Source organism: Pongo abelii, chromosome 22, assembly GCF_028885655.2.
Source record: "Pongo abelii isolate AG06213 chromosome 22, NHGRI_mPonAbe1-v2.0_pri, whole genome shotgun sequence".
Taxonomy (NCBI): Eukaryota; Metazoa; Chordata; class Mammalia; order Primates; family Hominidae; genus Pongo; species Pongo abelii.
In genome coordinates this window covers 269,272-293,200 of record NC_072007.2, presented here as the reverse complement: position 1 = coordinate 293,200, position 23,929 = coordinate 269,272, and positions in this window count along the sequence as shown.

Here is a 23,929-nt window from a genome sequence, read left to right as displayed (position 1 = left end):
TTAGGCTGCTCGGGGTTCAGGGACCCACTTGAGGAGGCAGTCTGCCTGTTCTCAGATCTCCAGCTGCATGCTGGGAGAACCACTGCTCTCCTCAAAGCTGTCAGACAGGGACATTTAAGTCTGCAGAGGTTACTGCTGTCTTTTTGTTTGTCTGTGCCCTGCCCCCAGAGGTGGAGCCTACCGAGGCAGGCAGGCCTCCTTGAGCTGTGGTGGGCTCCACCCAGTTCAAGCTTCCAGGCTGCTTTGTTTACCTAAGCGAGCCTGGGCAATGGCGGGCGCCCCTCCCCAAGCCTCGCTGCCGCCTTGCTGTTTGATCTCAGACTGCTGTGCTAGCAATCAGCGAGACTCCGTGGGCATAGGACCCTCTGAGCCAGGTGCAGGCTATACTCTCCTGGGGCACCGTTTCCTAAGCCCGTCGGAAAAGCACAGTATTCGGGTGGGAGTGGCCCGATTTTCCAGGTGCCGTCTGTCACCCCTGGAAAGGGAACTCCCTGACCCCTTGCGCTTCCCGAGTGAGGCAATGCCTCGCCCCTGCTTCGGCTGGCGCACGGTGCACTCACCCACTGACCTGCGCCCACTGTCTGGCACTCCCTAGTGAGATGAACACGGTACCTCAGATGGAAATGCAGAAATCACCCCTCTTCTGCGTCGCTCATGCTGGGAGCTGTACAACAGAGCTGTTCCTATTCGGCCATCTTGGCTCCTCCCCCATTTCTTTCATTTGATGGTGAAAACTGCTCATCAAAATCCAGTTTAAGCTGAGAAACAAAGAACTAAATTTTGCATGAGAGATTATACACTGCATAAGTATAAAACAGGACCAGAAACAATGGTAGATTAGCAATTTTTAAAAAGACCGAAGCCGGTTATCATCAAATCAATTGTTACCAACACACCAATTCCACCTTTAGGCCAGAAAATTAGCCACTTACCCACAGGAAAACAATGATTGAAGACAAAGTTCACCAGTGAAAGTTGGTTACTTTTCTTTCCACCCTTGCATCAACTAAAATGATATCTGCAGTTCCTCTTAACACTTTTCTTACTTTCAAATATGTGGGTATGCTTAATTAGCTGAGGCCATGTTTCATATGCACATCTGGCTACAAGGGAAACTGGGAATGTGAGCCCTAATCCTAATGTTTGTAGAGTATTTAGAAATTTGAGAATTCCCTCCAAATAAAGAGTTTTTTAAAACATTGTTAGACAAAAAGTTTGCATTACAAAATGTGGTAGTAGCTCATGTCTAACTCAAATGCAGGGAAAATAACTATAAACTCTAAAAAAAATTAAATACACATTTGATGGTAATGAGAAACAGAAAACAGGCAGAAATACTAGAATATTCAACACTGATGAAGTATTTGACCATTGAATAAAGAAAATTGCAATGATTTAAATTTGCATCAATGCAACTTCACACCTGATGACACTCCCTTGTCTGTGCAAAATTAGATGTCTACGAGTAAAGCGGTGAGTTTTACTAGCTTGAGGAATAAGAGCACAGAGTTCCAGGCTGACAGAAAAGAAGAACTGGGAAATTCGTGTGACATGGGAGGAAATCTCACACAACTGAAAGTCACAGAGGAGAATGTCACAGAGTAAAAATCTAAAATCAGCACTTAAACTTCATTCAGATATACGATGGCTGCTACATTTCACATTCATAAAAAGAGACTCCATAGAATCCAGCAGAAAACAACAGCTAAATTGCTAGTACAGAGCAGAGATTTCAACCATTGCACATAGCTCAGGAGTGAAAGTTTGGTGTTTGACTACAGAAAGACTAATGTTAGAAAAGAGTCACTCTACAAAGGAAAATAAAAGAACCTATCTCTACAAAATATCATCCACATAATCTAACATATAATTTAACCTGCCTAGACATAGAACCAGGAAAATATGACGCATAAGAAAAGAAGTAAACAATGGATTAAGACATTGAAATGGCCCACATGCTGGGATTAGAAGATAAGAAATTTAAAATAAGCTATTATAAGCATATTCAAGGATTTAAAGAATAGATGGTCATAAGAGGGAACATATGGAGAATCTCAACAGAGAAGTAAAAATGATAAAGAAATAATAGGACAAATTTTAAAACTGAAGGACAGAATATCTTATAGAAAAATGTCATTGTATGCACATACCAGTAAATTAAAGATGGCAGAAAAAACTATCAGTGCACTTAAAAACAGATCAAAGACAATTTCCCAATACAGTTAAGAATACAGAGGAAGAAAAATAATAAAAATAGGGCCAGTCTAGAACTAATATAATTGGAGTCCTAGAAAGAGTAGAGAACAAGAAAATGAGACAGAAAATGCTATTTGAAAAAGTAAAGACCAAAAGTTTTCCTAATTGTCAGCATATATCAACTTACAGGTTTAAGAAACTCAAAGAACAGAATAAAAATAAAGAGAACCAAATGTAGACATACCATAGTCAAACGACTGGGCAAAAAGAGTAAATCTTGAAAGTAGCTAAAGGGAGGGAGAAAATAATTTACATACATGGAAACAAATAGACAGATGACCTGTCATCAGAAATGACAGTTTAAAAAGCAATGAAACTACATCTTCAAAATAAAAAAAAAAACTGTCAACTCCAAATTCTATAACTAGAAAAAGTCATTGTTGAGAAAATAAAGATTTATTCAGATAAAAGAAAGCTTTGAATATTTGTCATTAGCAGACCTAAATACAAGAAATGCAAACGGAAATGTTTTAGGCTAAAGAAAGATAACAGATGGAAATTCGGACCTACAGGAAGCAAGGAGAAGCTCTAGGATTGCCAAGTGCATAAACATGAAAAACTAAGGCTTTTTTCTTTTAGTTTTATAACAAACAACTGATGGTTTAAATAAAAAATTAAGTGTACTATTGATAATGTATGTAGAGTAAAATATTCTAAGTTAATAGCTCTGACAGGAGACTAAACGCAACAATCTTGCTGCAACATTTCTTCATGTTACATGAAAACGTTGACTATTAACACTAACTGCACTGCAATAAGCCCAGGATGCTTATTATAATCCCTATAGAACCACCAGATTATATGAAGATATTCTTCTAAAATGCAAATAAAGGAATTAAAATGGAACGCTGAATATTGTTCAGTTGGTATAAAAGGCATGAAAGAAAGAACAGAGGAGCAAAAAATGATGGAACAAATAGAACATAAGAGCAAAATAGGCCGGGCGCGGTGGCTCACGCCTGTAATCCCAGCACTTTGGGAGGCTGAGGCGGGCGGATCACGAGGTCAGGAGATCGAGACCATCCTGGCTAACACGGTGAAACCCTGTCTCTACTAAAAATACAAAAAATTAGCCGGGTGTGGTGGCGGCGCCTGTAGTCCCAGCTACTCGGGAGGCTGAGGCAGGAGAATGGCGTGAACCCGGGAGGCAGAGCTTGCAGTGAGCCGAGATCGCACCACTGCACTCCAGCCTGGGCGACAGAGCGAGACTCCATCTCAAAAAAAAAAAAAAAGAAAGCAAAATAGTAGGCTTAAATCCAACCTTATCAATAATTATTTCAAATGTAATTTAAATACTCCAAATAAAACACAGATTGTCCAACTGGATAATAAAAGTACCTATAAGAGATGCATGCCAAATATTATGGTATAGATAAGTTGAGAGTAAAATAATTTCCAAGTTTACCATGGAAACAACAAGCACAAGAAATCTTATGTGGCTATATTAATCTAAGAAAAAGTAGACCTCCAAACAAGCAATATTACAACAGAAAGCTATTTCATAATGATAAAATATCAAGTAATTATGAAGACATAATGCTATATTGCTAACTGATAGAATAATTAAAGAAAGTTAAGATAAAATAATTTTGACAACTTGACCTAATCGATATTGACCAAGACGATAGAATATATGTTCTATTATGCGACACATGACACATTTATCAATAGACTATAGACCACAAAATATCTCTCAAGAAGTTTCAAAACACTGTAATCATAGTAAGTATGCTTTCTGACCATAATGAAAATGAGTTGAAATGGGTAAAAACAAGCTATCCAGGAAAGTCCACAGTATTGGAAGATTTAAATACACCTTAAAATGCCCTTTAGCTCAAGGAAGAAATCATAAGAAACACCTTAAAATACATTGAACTGAATACAAATAAAAATATACTATACCAAAATGCATGGGATAAAGTTAAGCAGACCCAGAGTAAATTTTTTGTATAAATGCTTATTCTAAAATCTCGACAAGTGAACTAATTTTCTACCTTAAAAAGAAAATCTAAAACAAGAGAGCAAATTAAGTCCAAAACAAGTAGAAGAAAGGAAATAAAACAGAAATTAGAAATCAATGAGGCAGAAAACAGACACAGGAGAAAGTTAACATGGCCAAAATTTAGTTCTGTGAGAAAGAAAGAAAACTCAAATTATAAATATCAGGGATTAATGAGATTGTACAGTTGTAGACACAAGAGACATTAACAAGATAATGGAATATTGTGAAACATTTTATACCAATTTTCATTACTTGGATGAAAGGGTGAATTCCTTGAAAAAAAACTTATAAAAAAATTCACAAGATTAAATGGAACATTTGTAGTAATTGACATTTCTTAAAGTAATTAAATTAATTGTCAAATACCTGTACATAAAAACATAAAACTAAAGAAAATTAAAAAATAAGCAAACTCCAGATCCAAAGAGTTTTGCTGGTGAATTCTTTCAAATGTTTAAAAAAAATAAAAATTTTAAATTATTTCAGAAATAAAGAAGGGGGAAATTCCAAACTTGTTTTATGAGTCAGAATCCTGATACCAAAACTACAAAACACAGGAATGCAAAATTGATTTCAACTTAAAGAGCTATCACCATTCTAATCTGTGATTCTAATGAATTTGGCTTAGATACTTTATACAAGTGGAATCATACAGTTTGTCCTTCTGTGACTGATTTACTTTACTTAGCATTAATGTCCTCTAGGTTCTCCCATGTTGCATATTGCCGGGCTTTCTTGTTTTAAAGCTGAATAATATTCCATTGTATGAATATACCACATTATCTTTATCTATTCATCTGCCAATAGACATTAACCTTATTTCCACATTTTGATTAGTGTAATTAATGCTGCAATGAGCCTGAGAATCATCCCAATTTCAATTCTTTCAGATAAATAACCTGAAGTGAGATTGCTAGATCATATTGTAGTTCTACTTTCTTAATTTTTTTGAGGAATCACCGTACTCTTTTCCATAAAGCCTGCACAGTTTTAAATTCCCAGAAACACTGTACAAGTGTTCCAATTTCTCCCCATTGTTAACACTCGTTATCTTTTTCTTTCAATAAGACCATTCTAACAGGTTTGAGACAATATCTCTTTGTGGTTTTGATTTGCATTTCCCTGATGATTAGTGATGTTAAGCATTTTTCTCATGTACCTATTGGTTATTTGGATATTTTCTTTGGAGAAATATCTATTGCTGATTTAAAAAAAAAAACGCTCAGCAAGCTAGAAAAAGAAATTTTCTTGAAGTGATGGAAAGCATCCACAACAAAACATATAAACAATATTATATTTAATGGTGAAAGCGTAAATGTTTAAACCACAGAAATTAGGACAAGAAAAGGATGTGTGTATTCATCACCTCTATTCAACATTGTACTGGTGATCCTAGATTTTGAGTATAAATATTTAGGGGACAACTACTGTCAGCGAAGCCCAAATCTTGGTCATCCTCAGGAAAAAAAAAAAAAAAGTTGATTAGGTTGCATATAATCTAATTCTACTTGCTTTGGGCTTAATTTTAGAGAAATTAAATTAAGTTGCTTAATTTAAAAAAGTTGCTTAAATTAAATTAAGCAACTTAATTTAATTTCTCTAAAATTACAGCTTGTATCAATTCTAGAATTTATTGAGCACCTCCTAGGACATAAACACTGGAATTTGGTGAGAGACATCAAATAGGAAAGAGCCTGGCTCTGACATAAATCAACACATGGAGGGGGACACATGTTAGGAGACTGACCTGCCTTCTTTATCTCATAAAAGGGGTTCGTGTTGCTGGTAACACAGATTAAAACTATTTCAATTACATTCAAGATAAAAGGATTAGCAATGGTATGTAAGATGAAAAAATCACCCCGCAGGAAGACAAAAGTCTCACAAAAGGATATTTAAACTAGCCAACACTTTGAAATTCAGGCAGAGTTCATGCTTTCTGGGTGAACTAAAGTAGCCTTCTGGGTGAACTAAAGAACAAAGTAGAGGCTCCAATTCTAGGAAAAATGGGCCCTAATAAGGTTTACGAGCCAGAAACTCAAGAAATCCAGACAGAAGGAGGCAGTCTCCGCATTCAAGGCAGTAGCAATACCTGGATTACTAAGCCAATCCCCAAAGCAGGAACTCATAAACACAAATTGGATTGAGGAAGAAGCTTGCCCACCAGAAGATTTAGGTTATTACAAGGTAGAATGTGATAGAGAAAACGAGCATGGGACTGGAAACAAAAGGAGGTAGCCCCATGATTACAACTAGAATACATCTGTCAGAGATGGTGTGGAAATAAGACTGAAGAGAGAGAGCCTTAAACCCCACGTGCCTTACGTCAGGACTAATCCTGGACACAGGCTGGAAAGCATAGCCTACAGGTGGTGAGGGAGGAGGAGTGGGCTCAGCTGTGAGGAGGAGAAGGCAAGATACGGGTCTTGAAATCACACAGAGGATTTGGGCCTTTGTTGCTCTCTGCCAGCAGCTGCCAGTAGTTCTCACACTTTGGCTAGCATCAAAATCACTTGGGGCAGTGGTGGGGAAGTGGGGGGAGTGTTGTAAAACCACAAGTGACCAGGCAAAAAACACCTGTATGTTTTCCAATTCAGTAAGTACAGAAATCTTAATTGGAACAAGGTGGAGGTCAGACATTGATACTGCTGTGGACTGCTCCAGGGACATAAGCATGATCTTTAGAGAGGTGGCTCTAATCAGTTGAGGGCAACCACTGGACAGAGAGAGGTCCAGACCAACCGTACACAGAGACATCATACAATTACACTTTAGCAACCTCTCCAAATAACATGTCTCTTAGTGAAACTTGGGAGGTTGAAAATTAAAAACATAAAATCCAGTGGCATTTATGTATCCTAGGCACTCACATTTGTCTGGTTCTTCCAACTTGCCTTTGCTTGGTTAGAATTTTGGGTAGATAAGAGGTGCATTTACATGTGCTAGTGTGAGAACTTTGATACACTCATTTAGACGTTGACCTACTATCTTGATGTTTGAAAGCTACAACCCAAAGAAATTTGTCTTTTTACATAAAACAAATTCAGCCCTTGCCTTCCTTATAGATTACATCTTCCACTAGCAGGAATAAAAAAGTAACAATATGCATAAGTCAAAGTATCTTCTTAGATCCTCTGTTTTATTATTTAGTTGTGTGAATTAAAGTAACTGTCTCAAAATTTCAAGGAATGCCTGAGAAGCAATTCATGTTCAAAGGCTGCCCTCTTGTGACAATATGTTGTATGTTTTACCGTAAAAGTAATTTTATTTTACCTTATAACCTCTACAATCCAATTCATAACAGCATAAAAAGGAAATAAAACCTTACATAATTTTGAATTTTAAAAAGTACCTTGTTTATATGGCTCCTTTAGATAATGAATAGTCAATTTGGTAAATATTCCAGTGAGTTGAAGGTTTGAATCTATCTCACTTAACTAGCTTAATGGATGTATTTCTAAACCTATACAACACACTCCTCTGCTTTTAAAAAATTAAAGTTAGCTGTAGATTGAGATGTCAGTGACACAGTTTATAGAACATAAGTTAGATTGTCATCTACATTACTGTAACTACAAATGCCACCCTCAGATTGAAGAATCAGTTTTATCAGTAAACATCTGTAATTGAACTATAAATGGTGTATGTCTTCCGGCTTTTACAAGCTCTTGGTCTAACACAGGGGATATGTGATGTAAAAATAACAAAGCAAGGCCACACGCAGTGGCTCACGACTGTAATCCCAGCACTTCAGGAGGCTGAGGCGGGCGGATCACAAGGTCAGGAGATAGAGATCATCCTGGCTAACACGGTGAAACCCCATCTCTACTAAAAATACAAAAATTAGCTGGGTGTGGTGGCATACGCCTGTACTCCCAGCTACTCAGAAGGCTGAAGCAGGAGAATCACTTGAAGCCAAGATGTGGAGGTTACAGTGAGCTGAGATCCCACCAGGCTGAGATCCAGCCTGGTGGCAGAACAAGACTCCATCTCAAAAATAAATAAATAAATAAATAAATAATAAAATAGCAGTGACTATAATGTTTTGTGATGTTAAACTTAGAGAACTTTTTTTTCTTTCTTTTCCCAACTCCCTTTCCCAGTTCCAGGAGCAGAGTTATTCTAAGCTCATTGATGTAAAGGAATAGAAAGAAAAGGTTTGGTGGAAAAAAAAAATAACTTGCTATCATTTCTGTCTTTTAAAAGCTTGAGCATTTGGGAGAATTTGGAAAGATTGTGGAGTAAGTGTAAAGAAGGAATTTGCTAACAAAAATTATATAGGGTAAAATGAGTTTTTTTCAGGTTAGAAAATATCCACTCCCTACACTCGTACATTCCTTTCCCATGGTTAAGAAGAGGAAAAAGCAAAGGCCTCTTGGTGAGCAGTGGTGACTTAAGCAGTTTCTTAGAAATATTCTAGAAGGCATAGTCATCTTTTAAAAAAAATAGCAACAAGGATATGTCTAAGTAGAAGGGACCACGGGCCAAATTACGAGTAGATTTTTGCTTTCCAAATATGGTAAAGAAGCAAGAAGCCGGTCGGCCTAAACAGGCCACACAGAAATGCACAAGGAAGGGGCCAGTAGCAGCTTGTGGGGACAAGATGTCAAGCCCCAAATGTTAAACCCAGCATCCATCCTCCAAATTCTGGCTCTGTTTAACAAGGCTGTGGTCTGGCACTAGATGCCGCCTCAGTGACTAAAGCATAATTCCCCGTCTCCTGGGAGTGTTGACAGCTGACTCCTGGCAACAATACTCACAGCACAGTAAAGTTCCTTCATCCACATTCATGTCCCTTCTCAAGGCATCCCACATCCGAGAACTGCTTGGTACGGAAATATAATGGCCTGGCTCGCTTGCTCCAATATGAGGTCATTAGGTAAACTCACCAAGATCCCTGTAGCATGGGCTGTGGCCATGATAGTGATTGCATTCCAGCCGACTTCCTGCTCTGCCCAATCCTATTGCTGTCACTCTTCCACAGGTGTTGGGAATATCCATTTCAACTTCCTGCTCCGTCCAATCCTATTGCTGGCACTCTTCCACAGGTGTTGGGAATATCCATTTCAACTTCCTGCTCCGCCCAATCCTATTGCTGTCACTCTTCCACAGGTGTTGGGAATATCCATTTCAACTTCCTGCTCCGCCCAATCCTATTGCTGGCACTCTTCCACAGGTGTTGGGAATATCCATTTCAACTTCCTGCTCCGCCCAATCCTATTGCTGTCACTCTTCCACAGGTGTTGGGAATATCCATTTCAACTTCCTGCTCCACCCAATCCTATTGCTAGCACTCTTCCACAGGTGTTGGGAATATCCATTTCAACTTCCTCGCATTTAAATCTCCATCTCGGAGTTGGCTTCCTAGGACACCTGACTGGTGACATCTCTATCACTATCATAGTACTTAGAGGGGATCATCTTAAAATGATTTAAGGCTAACTGCCCTAACAACACAGACAGATGGTGGCTTAAAATAGAATTTAAGTGGATTTAAAAAAAAATGAAAAAAGTTGACATTGCATGCTCATATGAGCTTATGGATCAAACCATGCATATGATTTCTAAGATCACTCATGCAGTATATATTTGCACTGTTTATAAATGACATCCCCTTGAATTGAATTCAGTGCAATTCAAAACAGTAATTTGTGGGAAAAATTAGGTATGCAGATAGCCTGGACTCTAGAAAGGCACACATCATTTGGAGAATAATAGTGAACTGGCTGGTCTATGAGGGAAAAAAATGGAGTGAATATAGACTATTAGTGAACAAGGATATTTTCCCATATATTTTCAGATTAAGGTGAATTTCTTTACAGAATTATGCCTTAGAAAGAAAAAATATTTCCCTATATTTGAATCCTTACAAGTTTTCCTACGATGAGTGCTTTTGTGATTATTTTGAATAACAAAGTAATATTTAAGGAAACCCTCTTGCCCTGAATGTACCTTAATTTATGTCAATTGATTTTGCATATAGAGATCATCAGAGTCAAGCTACAAGAAAAGGAGGAACATAACTTAGCAAAGACTTAGAGGATTAGTCCTAATAGTGTGAAATCAAAATTTCAAGTGAGGGAATAAATGCAGCTTTTAATAATTACTTAAATGAAGTTTAACTCTAGCAGGATCTACAAGAAATTGTCAACCTTTGGCTTCAGTAACAGAAACTCAGGATATATGCCCTTCAGTGCTTTTGGATTGTGCATCATATTGAGAGAGACTCCTTTAAACAAGCAATAGGAAACTTCCTGTGACAACATAATAAATTCAAAAAGTTCTGTAACTCAGAAAATTTAGATAGAAGTGAGGATTTTGGCCTAGACAGCCCTGTTCACTCTAAAGATGGATTAAACAATGAAAAAGATATTGATATCAAAAATTCAATCAGGAATTTGATTAAAGCATTTCATTAAATGTGATAACTTCTTAGTATATTATCTTACATATACAATATTCATGTGTAACAAATTAAATACAAGTAAACATTTGACTATATTATCTGCAGCATAATTTACATATCAATTTACATATTCAATTTTGCTCACATGAAAACTTGGATCTTCTCAATAAGAAAATTTGTGAAATCTTTAATTCCTCATCCCCAGGAATGTAAGTAAGTCAATACAAATACTGTAAGTCAGTGATTTTTTCCTGGGAAGACAGTAAAAATTTTACAAAAATACTTTAGACCCCTTCTCGTTGTAAACCTAAATAACAAACAGAGAAAGGCTCTCTAAAGGAAAAAGACACATCTTAGGGAGGAGGGCATTGCAATGAGAATATGCATGACAAAGTAAACTATGTAGATTCAAATGGTAAAGGAAGACAAGGTCTTTAAAAGAAAAATGATCAACCTGGAAGTATGGGGGAGTAGAAAAAATAAATAAAGGAAAAATGAAGAGGCTTATATAATTGTTCTGATATAGTTATCTTTGACTATAAAGATCAACAACAAAGTCGATGTCAGTTGAAGGTTGGGCAGGCGGTTGCTGGATAAATGTCCTCACAGAAGTGTATTTTGTGTAAGATTGCTATGGCCTTTGTGCAAGGTTGTGGTTTTTGTGGTATTTTGTGATAGTTTTTGCCATCAGGCCTAGAAGCATGAGAACCCTCTCTTCAAGGCCTTCTCTGAATCTATTCGTCCAGGTTTTTTCTTTTCTTTTTAAACATTAGTGACAGTTTTGATTCTGATAACTTTCATAGCATGATCCCTAATTTCAAAAAAAAATTAAACTTGTAACTTATTTATGATGTATTTGATAGGCTTGGATTTGTGAATCACCTCTACTATCTGTAGTGGTAGATATATCTGAGCCTGCTTACACAGGACTTCCATCAGATTTTCTGTTCAGTGGAATTGGAAGAGGGGGTTTTGGAGAAGGGGATGAAGGAATTGTGCTGCATCAGAGGTCCCCACCTAACAGCACAGGGACTTTTTCTGTGCTCTTGCCAGGCCGTTGTATTAGGCTGATGCAAAAGTAATTTTGGTTTTGTCATTGAAAGTAATGAGACCATCTGTCTTACAATGTCTGTGCCATGACCAGCTCCTAATGGCCTCTGAGGACAGCTTTGCCCTGACATATACTGTCCTGGAACCACGTCCGCTTTGTAACTCCTGAGGTAGCTGCCACCATGACCAACACCTTCTCATCTTTACTCTACATGCAGGTAACAGTTATAATTATATATCTGTGTATTCACAGAACGATTAGTACATCTAGGACTTCCACAAAATTTCCCTAGCTGATTTTGGTGTTCTGGTGTCCTGGCAGCTCTAGCCATGAAGGGATGATGCTTTATCAGCATTTCTGTTGAGTTTTTTGCTTTTTCTCAGAAACCGATTCCATTTTTCCCACATACTTTTGACAATTTATTTGAACTCATTTATTCTAAGCCCATTAATTTTTGTCTATTATGTAATAGGAAGGGGGCGAGGGATAAAAGATTACAAATAGGGTGCAGTGTACAATGCTCGGGTGATGGGTGCACCAAAATCTCACAAATCACCACTAAAGAACTTACTCATGGAACCAAATACCACCACACCCCAATAACCTATGGAAAAAAATAAGAAATAAAATAAAAAAGCGTCAGAAAAAAAGAAAATAATCACTGCACTTACCATGACACTTACAAATGGTGACTAACATTATTTGTAAGTGTCACCTAATAATATTATTATTTTTTCTTTATGCTACAAACTAGCTCTGCTATTACAATCACTACTATTTGAAGTGTTACTAAATTAAATTTATTGTATCCTTCTGGACTCAGAAGAGGGGGTAAATGCTAAGACAATTTCAGAATATGATCACATATTAAAAGCATATTATATGGGGAAAATATGATTAAAAAATAGAAATTGGTAGAGAAACAATTTTTGGGTCTCTTTAATTTCCGCACATTTTGCAAGTATGGACGCTGACTATCTTGTTCCAAATGATTGTTTTCAAGCATGTTTGTATAGAAAACAGCCTTGGAATAGAAAACCAGTACCTCCTTCTGGAACAAAGGAAAAGTTTATTTACTGTCTAGTATAACGCAGATAATTTCTCCCTCTGGGGAAGGGTACAGCCAAGTGAACTTCCCATAATACACATTGGGGTTTCTTGAGGTTGGGTTTTTCTCCCACAGTGTAATGTGCAGGTGCCACTTGGCTGTCTTTGTGTTACCCTGGGAAAGCTGATGGCTGTAGGTGCATGTGTTTATTTTGGGGTTCTCTATTCTGTTTCATTGGTCTTTGTGTCTGTTTTCATATCAGTACCATGCTATTTTGTCTACTGTGGCCTTAGAGTATAGTATGAAGTCAAGTAATGTGATGTCTCCAGCTTTGTTCTTTTTGCTTAGGTTTCCTTTGGTTGTCTGGGCTCTTTAAAAATCCATATGAAATTTAGAATAGTTTTTTTCTAATTCTGTAAAAAACGACATTGGTTGTTTGATAGGAATAGTGTTGAATGTGTAAATTGCTTTTGGCAGTATAGCCATTTTAACAATATTGATCGTTCTAATCCATGAGCATGGAATAGTTTTTCCATTTGTTTTGTCATCTATGATTTCTTTCTGCAGTGTTTTGTAGTTCTCCTCTTAGATATCCTTTACCTCCTTGGTTAGACATATTCTTGTTTTATTTTATTTTGGGGGTTGCTATTGTAAACAGGATTGCATTCTTGATTTACCATTCAGTTTAAACATTTCTGGTGTACAGAAATGTTACTTCTTTTTGTATGTTGATTTTTTTTTATCCTGAAACTTTGCTGAAGTTGTTTATCAGTTCTAGGAGCCTTTTGGCACAGTCTTTAGGGTTTTCTAGGTGTAGAATCATATCATCAGTAAGAAGAGAGATAATTTGACTTCATTTCCATTTGGATGCCTTTTATCTCTTTCTCTTGCCTGATTGCTCTGACTAGGACTTGTTGAACAGGAGTGGTGAGAACAGGCATCCCTATTTTATTCCTGTTCTTAAGGGGAATGTGTTGGGAGAAAAGCTGAGTGTTGGGAGAGAAGCTGAGGCAGGGCCATATGTTTCTCATTCACTTGATACACCGTTTCCTTTCAACCCCCACATCCTCACCACCTGTTTCTTTCTTTGAGCACCAATAAATAGCATGGGCTCCCAGAGCTTGGGGACTTTGCAGACTCCACACTCGTGATGGTCCCCTGGTCCCACTTTCTCTCTCAAACTGTCTTTTTCTCATTCCTTTGACCCCACCAGACTTTGTTGCCCCCATGACCTAGTGTTGGGTCTGATCACCCCAACATTTGCCCCAACATGGGGCAACAAAGACCCCGGTGAAGGAAGGCTAGAGCATGTGAAAGCAGAGGATGCATCATCAAAGGACACCTGAGTACATCTAAAAGAAGCTCATTGGGAAAGCTGAGTGCTCAGAAGAACCAGGGTAACAATGGGACAAAGTGAAAGCAGACATTCTGCTTGTTTAAATTTCTTAAGGCATTTATTACAAAGATGGGGAGTGAAAGTTAGTACTTAGAATTTGTTATCACTCTTTAGTACAGTAAAGCAGTTTTGCCCATGGTTTCCAGAACAAAGGACTATGAAGTTGGATGAATGGGAGAGAATTGGAAGAAATTTTTAAAAGGCGTATAAAGATGTAGCAGAAATTCCAGTTTCTGTATGGTCAGTGTGGGTGCTAATAAAGGCAGTCCTTGAGCCATTTCAAACAGATGATGAGGCAAATTCAGATGAGGAAGAGGAGGATGAATGTAAAAAACTAACTTCAAATTCTGAGTGTGAGGAACAGCTACCAGAGGAGATTAAAGAAAAGAAAGAAAAACTTTAAAAAGTATGTTTTACTAGCCCGTTGGCTCCACCTGCTGAATTAAGTGAATGGCCACCTCCTCTCTCTCCCCTAAATGGGTGAGAAAATAAATTAGCTGAAAAACTTACTGCTCCTGTAGTTGCAACATTAAAACATGGAGCAATTGGTGGTGCTATACAAAATTCTATTCAAAAAGCTAAAGCCAAAGGAGACCTTGAAGCATGGCAATTTCCCATTACTATAATCCAGCAAGTAGGATAGGATATAGCTAATTAGGCTGTTTTTCTTTTAAGTTACTAAAGAATTTCAGCAAGCCATTAGTCAATATGGACTGAACTCTCTTTTTGTGCAAGCTTTATTAAAAAATATGGCTCCTGATAATAGGCTAATACCATATAATTAGGATACTTTGACAAAACCTGTTCTCACTCTATCTCAGTACTTGCAGTTTAAAACTTGGTAGGCTGATGAAGCTCAAACTCAGGCAAAAGAAAACACACAAGTGCAGCCACCTGTACCTGTTTCCTTGCTCAGTTAATATGAGTTGGTTCTAATTGGGGTTGATTACAGAATCAAGCAGTAGTGGAAGACATTGCCATTGTTCAGCTGTGCTTCGTGTGATTACAGTCATAGAAAAGGATAAATGTTACAGGGGGAAAGTATCCTTATTTCCGTTCTGTCTGACAAGGACCTAAAGAACCATATATTAATTTTATTGCTCAGTTCCAAGAGACTGTGTATAAAGCCATAAATGATAAAAACAGCTCATGATGTTGTAATACAACTTCTTGCATACAATAATGCTAATACAGAGTGTCAAACTGCTATTAGACCCTTGAGAGAGAAGCCTTATTTAACTAAATATATTAAGGCTTGTGATGGCATTGGAGGTAACTTACATAAGGCTACTCTTTTAGCTCAGGCTATGGCTAGATTAAGAGTAAGAAAAAATATGCTTCATTTCTCAGGCTCTTGCCTTAATTGTGGGCAAATTGGACACAACAAAGGAATGTAGAAAGGAATTCAAAAGACAAAAACTATTACCATCAATCAACAGAAAAGTCCCAGTGTATGTCCCTGGTGTAAGAAAGGCAATCACTAGGCAAGTCCGTGTCATTCTAAATTTAGCAAAGGTGGACACCCTCTTTCAGGAAATAGGAAGAGGGGCCTGCCTTGAGCCCCTTAACAAACCGAGGCATACCCAGCACAGACACTGCCCTTACAAATGTACAACAATTGTCCCCCACCTCAGCAAGCAGTGCTGCTGTAGACATCTACAGCACAATTCCCATCTCCTTACTTCCTGGGGAGCCACCAAAGAAGGTCCCCACAGGAGCTAGGGGACCCTTACCCGGAGGAACTGTTGGGAACAAGCCTCCCCAAATCTGGCCATAAACTGGCCCCAAAAACTGGCCAAAACAAAATCTCTGCAGCACTGTGACATGTGCATGATGGCCATAACATCCGTGCTGGAAGGTTGTGGGTTTACCAGAACGAGGGCAAGGAACACCTGGCCCACCAAGGGTGGAAAACCGCTTAAAGACATATTTAAGCCACAGACAATAGCATGAGCAATCTGTGCCTTAAGGACATGCTCCTGCTGCAGTTAACTAGCCCAACCTATTCCTTTAATTCAGCCCATCGCTTAGTTTCCCATAAGGGATAATTTTAGTTAATCGAATATCTATAGAAACAATGCTAATGACTGGCTTGTTGTTAAAAAATACATGGGTAAATCTCTGGGGCTCTCAGTTCTGAAGGCTGTGAGACCCCTGATTTCCCATTTCACACCTCTATATTTCTGTGTGTGTGTCTTTAATTCCTCCAGTGCCACTGGGTTAGGGTCTCCCCGACCTGGTCTTGGCAAGTGGTGCCCATTCGTGGGGGCTCAAATACAGGTTGAAGGATCACCAGAGTGACGGTTGGAGAATGTGGAACTAGCTGGAGGACACCCGAGTACTCTTAAAGCAATCCCCATGGTGAGTAAGAAGGGGAGCTCAGAAGCATCAGGGTAACAATGGCACAAGTGTGGGCTGTGGTTCATTCTACCTTGGAACTTTTTCACACTGATGATGAGGAGGAAGGAGAGTATAACAAAATAACTGTAGAGGTTACAGACCAGGTTTATTTGCCACCTAAAGCTAAAGCAGCAAAGGAGGGAGAGGTTCATTCCTACCCTTCTGCACCCCCTCATTATTATTTTGAAGAAAAAGACCCTCCAGATCTTTCTTTTCTGGAGGACACTGGGTGAAAAGTAGTTACCCTGGTGACTATTCAAGCAGCACCTAGAGTGACCACTCTTAGTTCTATTCAGGCAGGAATTCAGCAAGCTAGACAAGAGTGGGATTTAGAGGCTTGGCAGTTCCCTGTTAGAATACACCCCCCAGATCAACAGGGAAATATTATAGCTACATTTGAGCCTTTTCCTTTTAAATTACTCAAAAAATTTAAACAAGCTATAAATCAGTATGGACCAGGTTCTCCTGTTGTAATGGGACTGTTAAAGAATGTTGCTGTTTCCAGTCAGATGATTCCTACTGACTGGGATGCTCTTACTCAAGCTTGTCTAACTCCTGCTCAGTTCTTACAATTTAAAACTTGGTGGGCAGATGAAGCTTCCATTCAGGCTGCTCACAATGCCTGGGCCCAACCTTGAATTAATATAACTGCAGACCAACTTTTGGGGGTTGGTGGCTGGGCTGGTTTAGATGCACAACTGGTCATGCAGGATGATGCCATAGAACAGCTCAGAGGAGTGTGCAATAGAGCTTGGGAAAAAATCACTTCAGGTGGGGAACAATACCCTTCCTTTAGTGTTATAAAACAGGGACCAAGAGAACCATATGTGAATTTTATAGCTGGGTTACAGAAGTCTCTTAAAAAGATGATTGCAGATTTGGCTGCTCAGGATATAGTGTTGCAGTTATTAGCTTTTGACAGTGCTAATCCCGATTGCCAGGCTGCTCTGCGACCTATCAGAGGGAAAGCACATTTAGTTGATTATATCAAGGCCTGTGATGGTATCAGAGGCAATCTGCATAAAGCTACTTTGTTGGCACAGGTGATGGCAGGAGTGAGAGTGGATAAGGGAAATGCTCCATTTCCTGGAGCTTGTTTTAACTGTGGGGAGCATGGTCATACTAAACAAGAATGTAGAAAAAATCAACGAGTTAGGCCACCAGATAGGGGAAAAAAGAAAACTGCTGATCCTGAAATATGTCCAAAATGTATAAAATGAAAACATTGGGCTAATCAGTGTCACTTTAAGTTTGATAAAGATGGGAACCCAATTTTGGGAAACTCCCTGAGGGGCCTGCCCCAGGCTCCATTCTAAACCAGGGCATTTCCAGCTCAGGCCATTCCCTCACCCCCATACATTGTCTGACCCCCACCACAGCCCATAGTGCCGCAGTAGATTTATGCTGCACAAAAGCTGTGAGCCTTCTGCCTGGGGAACCCCCGCAAAAGGTCCCAACAGGAGTCTGTGGACCCTTGCCAGCGGGGATGATAGGATTACTTTTAGGAAGGTCTAGTTTAAGTTTAAAAGGGGTACAAATACACACTGGAGTCATTGATTCAGATTACAATGAGGAAATTCAAATTATTATATCTACTTCTGTTCCCTGGAAAGCAGAGCCAGGAGAGCACATAGCACAGCTCCTGATTGTGTCGTATGTGGGAATGGGAAAAAGTGAAATTAAATGAACAGGAGGATTTGGAAGCACAAATAAACAAGGCAAAGCAGCTTATTGGGTAAATCAAATTACTGATAAACATCCTAGCTGTGAAATAACTATCCAGGGAAAGAACTTTAAAGGTTTGGTAGATACTATTTTTTTTTGGTAGGAGCAGACATTTCAATCATTTCTCTACAGCACTGGCCGTCCACATGGCCAATTCAACCCACTCAATTTAACATAGTTGAAGTTGGTAAAGCCCTAGAAATATATAAAAGTAGCTATATTTTGTATTGTGAAGGGCCCGACGGACAACCTGGGACTGTTCAACCAATTATAACTTCTGTACCTATAAATTTATGGGGAAGAGATTTATTACAACAACGGGGACCACAAGTTATAATTCCATAACAATTAGACAGCCCTCAAAGTCAACATGTGATGCACAAAATGGGGCGTGTCCCTGGTATGGGAGTAGAAAATATTTGCAAGGTTTGAAAGAACTGCTTCAAGTGGAAAGACAAAGTTCCTGCCAAAGATTAGGATATCATTTTTGATGGTGGCCATTGTTAAGCCTCCAGAACCTATACCTTTAAAATGGTTAACAGATAAGCCAATTTGGATAGAATAATGGCTGCTAAGCAAAGAGAAACTGGAGGCTTTAGAGAAATTAGTTACTGAACAATTAGAAAATGGGCACATAGCTCCAACGTTTTCCCCTTGGAATTCTCCAGTTTTCATAATTAAGAAAAAATCAGGTAAATGGAGAATGTTAACTGAATTAAGAGCCATCAATTCAGTTATACAACCTTTGGGAGCATGACAGCCAGGATTGCCTTCTCCTACTATAATTCCAAAAAAATGGCCTTTAATAGTCATAGATTTAAAAGACTGTTTCTTTATTACCCTTTTAGCTGAGCAAGACTGTGAACGGTTTGCATTTACAATTCCTGCAGTAAACAACCTGCAGCCTGCTAAGTGTTTTCATTGTTTCACAGATGGGTCTAGTAATGGTAAAGCTTCTTATGCTGGATCAAAAGGTAAAGTTTTCCAGATGCTGTATACTTCAGCTCAAAAAGTGGAGCTTGTAGCTGTAATTGAGGTATTGACTGCTTTTTATATGCCTATTAATGTGATTTCTGATTCTTCATACATGGTTCATTCCACACAGTTAATTGAAAATACTCATTTATGATTTCATACAGATGAACAACTGATAATAAAAACAAAAAAGGGGGAGAAACAGGGATTATATGACAGCCCATACACATTGAATCTACCATTATTAACTTTCAATTTTTGGAGCCTGCCCAAAGGCCAGATGGTATCAGCAGCTGAACAGCATCTACAGAAAACAGCTGCAAAGACAGAAGCAGAACAACTGGTTTGGTGGAAAAATTCAATAACAAAAAGTTGAGAAATAGGTAAAATAATAACTTGGCATTGAGGTTATGCTTGTGTTTCTCCAGGATGGAATCAACAGCTGATTTAGATACCATCAAGACACCTGAAACTTTATCATAAGCCAGATGCTGAGGAAGAGATTAAAAGCACAATCATCATTGAAATTACAGAGCTTCTGGCTGAGCGAGGTGGCTCATGCCTGTAATCCCAGCACTCTGGGAGGCCAAGGTGGGCAGATCACAAGGTCAGGAGATTGAGACCATCTTGGCTAACACGGTGAAACCCCATCTCTACTAAAAATACAAAAAATTAGCTAGGTGAGGTGGCGGGTGCCTATAGTCCCAGCTACTCAGGAGGCGGAGGCAGGAGAATGGCGTGCACCCGGGAGGCAAAACTTCAGGTTTTGCCAAGAATGACACTGTAAATGTAACATAGCTTCCATGCTTGTTAGTGAACACCAACTCAGCCACTCTCCTGTATTTGCACATCAGGATGAAATGAAAAGAACAAGCAGGCCGGACGCGGTGGCTCATGCCTGTAATCCCAACACTTTGGGAGGCTTAGGCGGGCAGATCACCTGAGGTTGGGAGTTCGAGACCAGCCTGACCAACATGGAGAAACCCTGTCTCTACTAAAAATACAAAATTAGCCAGGTGTGGTGGCACATGCCTGTAATCCCAGCTACTTGGGAGGCTAAGGCAGGATAAGTGCTTAAACATGAGAAGTGGAGGTTGCAGTGAGGCGATATTGCACCATTGCACTCCAGCCTGGGCAACAAGAGTGAAACTCCATCTCAAAAAAATAAAAATTAAAAAATTAAAAAAGACCCTCAACCTTGTCTAGACTATGGGTTTCAGTTTCACCCCAGGGGGCTCCTGGTTGGGTTAGAACCCTGAATCTGGCTTGAGTTTGAATCCTAAAGAATAAAGGGAATAAAGGCTGCAGCCACTGAGATACACAATCTGGTCTGGTTCTGGCTTTTATGTGTCTAGCTGTATTTTTGGTCTAAAATATTTGGCCCAACAGAGGCTAAAGGCTTTGATGGTCTCAGCAAAAGCCTTGTGAGATCTCTAGTTTATCCAATTGCTCAATTGGAACAAAGAGACTCCATAAACTAGAAAAACCTAAAGAAAATGGCACACGTGAAAAATTGAGAGCCAACTCCTGTACGGTGGTACAATCTCGGCTCACTGCAACCTCCACCTCCCAGGTTTGAGTGATTCTTCTGCCTCAGCCTCCCGAATAGCTGGCATTACAGGTGCATGCCACCACACCCAGTTAATTTTTGTACTTCCAGTAGAGATGGGGTTTTGTCATGTTGGCCAGGCTGGTCTCGAACTCCTGGCCTGAAATGATCCACCTGTCTCAGCCTCCCAAAGTGTTGGGATTACAGGCATGAGCCACTGCACCTGGCCTCTAGTGCACACTTTAAACCTGATGGCCAAGTTACATGAAAGAAAATTCAGAACTCAAATAGTTACTACTTTTAAAAACCCTAAAATGAAAAAGTCTCAGTTCTTTTGCCTATCTATTTTTTTTCCGTGCCTACTTTGAATCTGCTGACTTGTCTACTGGTGTTGAGACAAAACTTACTGTCTGTGGTGTTACCAATTCAAGGTTACTTGGCTGAAGAAAAACAAAAGAATGAAACAATTCTTTATTTTTTCTCTTTTTGAGACAAGGTCTCTCTCTAAGCTCTCACTCTGTTCCCCAGGCTGGAGTGCAGTAGTGGGATTATAGCTCACTGTTACCTCAACCTCCCAGGCTCAAGCAATCCTCCTGCCTCATCCTCTCCAGTAGCTGGGACAATAGGCATGCACCACCATGCCTGGTAATTTTTAATCTTATTCTTAGTAGAGATTGGGTCTCACTATGTTGCCGAGGCTGGTCTCAAACTCCTGAGCCCAAGTGATCCTCTTGCCTCAGCCTCTCAAAGTGCTGGGATACAGGCATGAACACTGTGCCCAGACAAAAGAGTTCTTTTATAAATACAAATAGTTTAAAAAGTATTGATAAAATAAAAATAGAAATGTCTTCAGAATTGTCAGCACATTTTTGACTGTGTTTTATATTTACATTTGCTAGATATTTTAAGGTGCTAGGGTTTGGCGTGAAGGTTATAAAGCTATAAACACAGGAAAAAAAGAATATTTGTTTATGTGATTTTTAAAATACATGAGACCAATTTAATACAGTTTGTTGAACAAAAATAATGGAATTTTCTGAGTTATTGGTAAAATACCCATGTATTTAACTTTGAAGTCCTCACTTACGTGAACACCTGATATTCACAGGCTATAACATGGTTAACAAGAAAGTAACCTAGAAATGATGACCAGCTTTGTCTAATACCTCAGTTCTCACAAATACTCTAGATAAACTGTTAAAAATAAGTAAATGTAAATGGATAAATGTCTATACAAGACATCTTAATGTATTTTTGAAATTTTTTTGAGACAGTGTCTCTGTCTGTCACCTAGGCTGAAGTGCATTGGCATGATCACAGCTCACTGCAACCTTGACCTCCTGCGCTCAAGGGATCCTCCCACCTCAGCCTCCCAAGTAGCTGTTAATTACAGGCATGCACCACATGCTCAGCTAATTTTTTTTTTTTTGTAGAGTCAGCATCTCACTATTTTGCTCAGGCTGGTCTCATGATACTCCTGCTTTGGCCTCCTAAAGTGTTGGGATTACAGGTATGAGCCACCATGCCCAGCCTATTTTTGAAATTTTAGTTATGTTAAATTAAATAATAGATACCCATAAATATCTGGGTTAGTTTCAATTTAAAAACTTACGTTTTAGCCCGGCTGTGGTGGCTCATGTCTGTAATCCTAGCACTTTGGGAGGCCAAGGCAGGTGGCTCACCCGTGGTCAGGAGTTCAAGACCAGCCTGACCAACATGGTGAAACCCCATCTCTACTAAAAAATACAAAAAATTAGCCAGGTGTGGTGGTGGGTTCCTGTAATCCCAGCCACTCAGGAGGCTGAGGCAGGAGAATTGCTTGAACCCAGGGGGCAGAGATTGCAGTGAGCTGAGATCATGCCATTGCACTCCAGCCTGGGCAACAAGAACGAAACTCCATCTTTTTTTTTTTTTTTTTTTTTTTAACATATATTCAGCATTTAATTTATACCTAATCATAAAAGAAAAAACAGATGATGCCAATTTAGTAATAAATAGTGAAGAGTAGACTGTCACAACACTATAATGAAAGCAGTTGTCAAAACTAAAGGGCAACAAAGACATCTTCTGGATATCTTAAGAACTGCATAGTTGTTTTTATTTTTTTTTATTTTTTTTTTCTTTTATTATTATTATTATTATACTTTAGGTTTTATGGTACCTGTGCACAATGTGCAGGTAAGTTACATATGTGTACATGTGCCATGCTGGTGCGCTGCACCCACCAACTCGTCATCTAGCATTAGGTATATCTCCCAATGCTATCCCTCCCCCCTCCCCCCACCCCACAACAGTCCCCAGAGTGTGATGTTCCCCTTCCTGTGTCCATGTGTTCTCATTGTTCAATTCCCACCTATGAGTGAGAATATGCGGTGTTTGGTTTTTTGTTCTTGCGATAGTTTACTGAGAATGATGATTTCCAATTTCATCCATGTCCCTACAAAGGACATGAACTCATCATTTTTTATGGCTGCATAGTATTCCATGGTGTATATGTGCCACATTTTCTTAATCCAGTCTATCATTGTTGGACATTTGGGTTGGTTCCAAGTCTTTGCTATTGTGAATAATGCGGCAATAAACATACGTGTGCATGTGTCTTTATAGCAGCATGATTTATAGTCCTTTGGGTATATACCCAGTAATGGGATGGCTGGGTCGAATGGAATTTCTAGTTCTAGATCCCTGAGGAATCGCCACACTGACTTCCACAAGGGTTGAACTAGTTTACAGTCCCACCAACAGTGTAAAAGTGTTCCTATTTCTCCACATCCTCTCCAGCACCTGTTGTTTCCTGACTTTTTAATGATTGCCATTCTAACTGGTGTGAGATGGTATCTCATTGTGGTTTTGATTTGCATTTCTCTGATAGCCAGTGATGGTGAGCATTTTTTCATGTGTTTTTTGGCTGCATCAATGTCTTCTTTTGAGAAGTGTCTGTTCATGTCCTTCGCCCACTTTTTGATGGAGTTGTTTGTTTTTTTCTTGTAAATTTGTTTGAGTTCATTGTAGATTCTGGATATTAGCCCTTTGTCAGATGAGTAGGTTGCGAAAATTTTCTCCCATTTTGTAGGTTGCCTGTTCACTCTGATGGTAGTTTCTTTTGCTGTGCAGAAGCTCT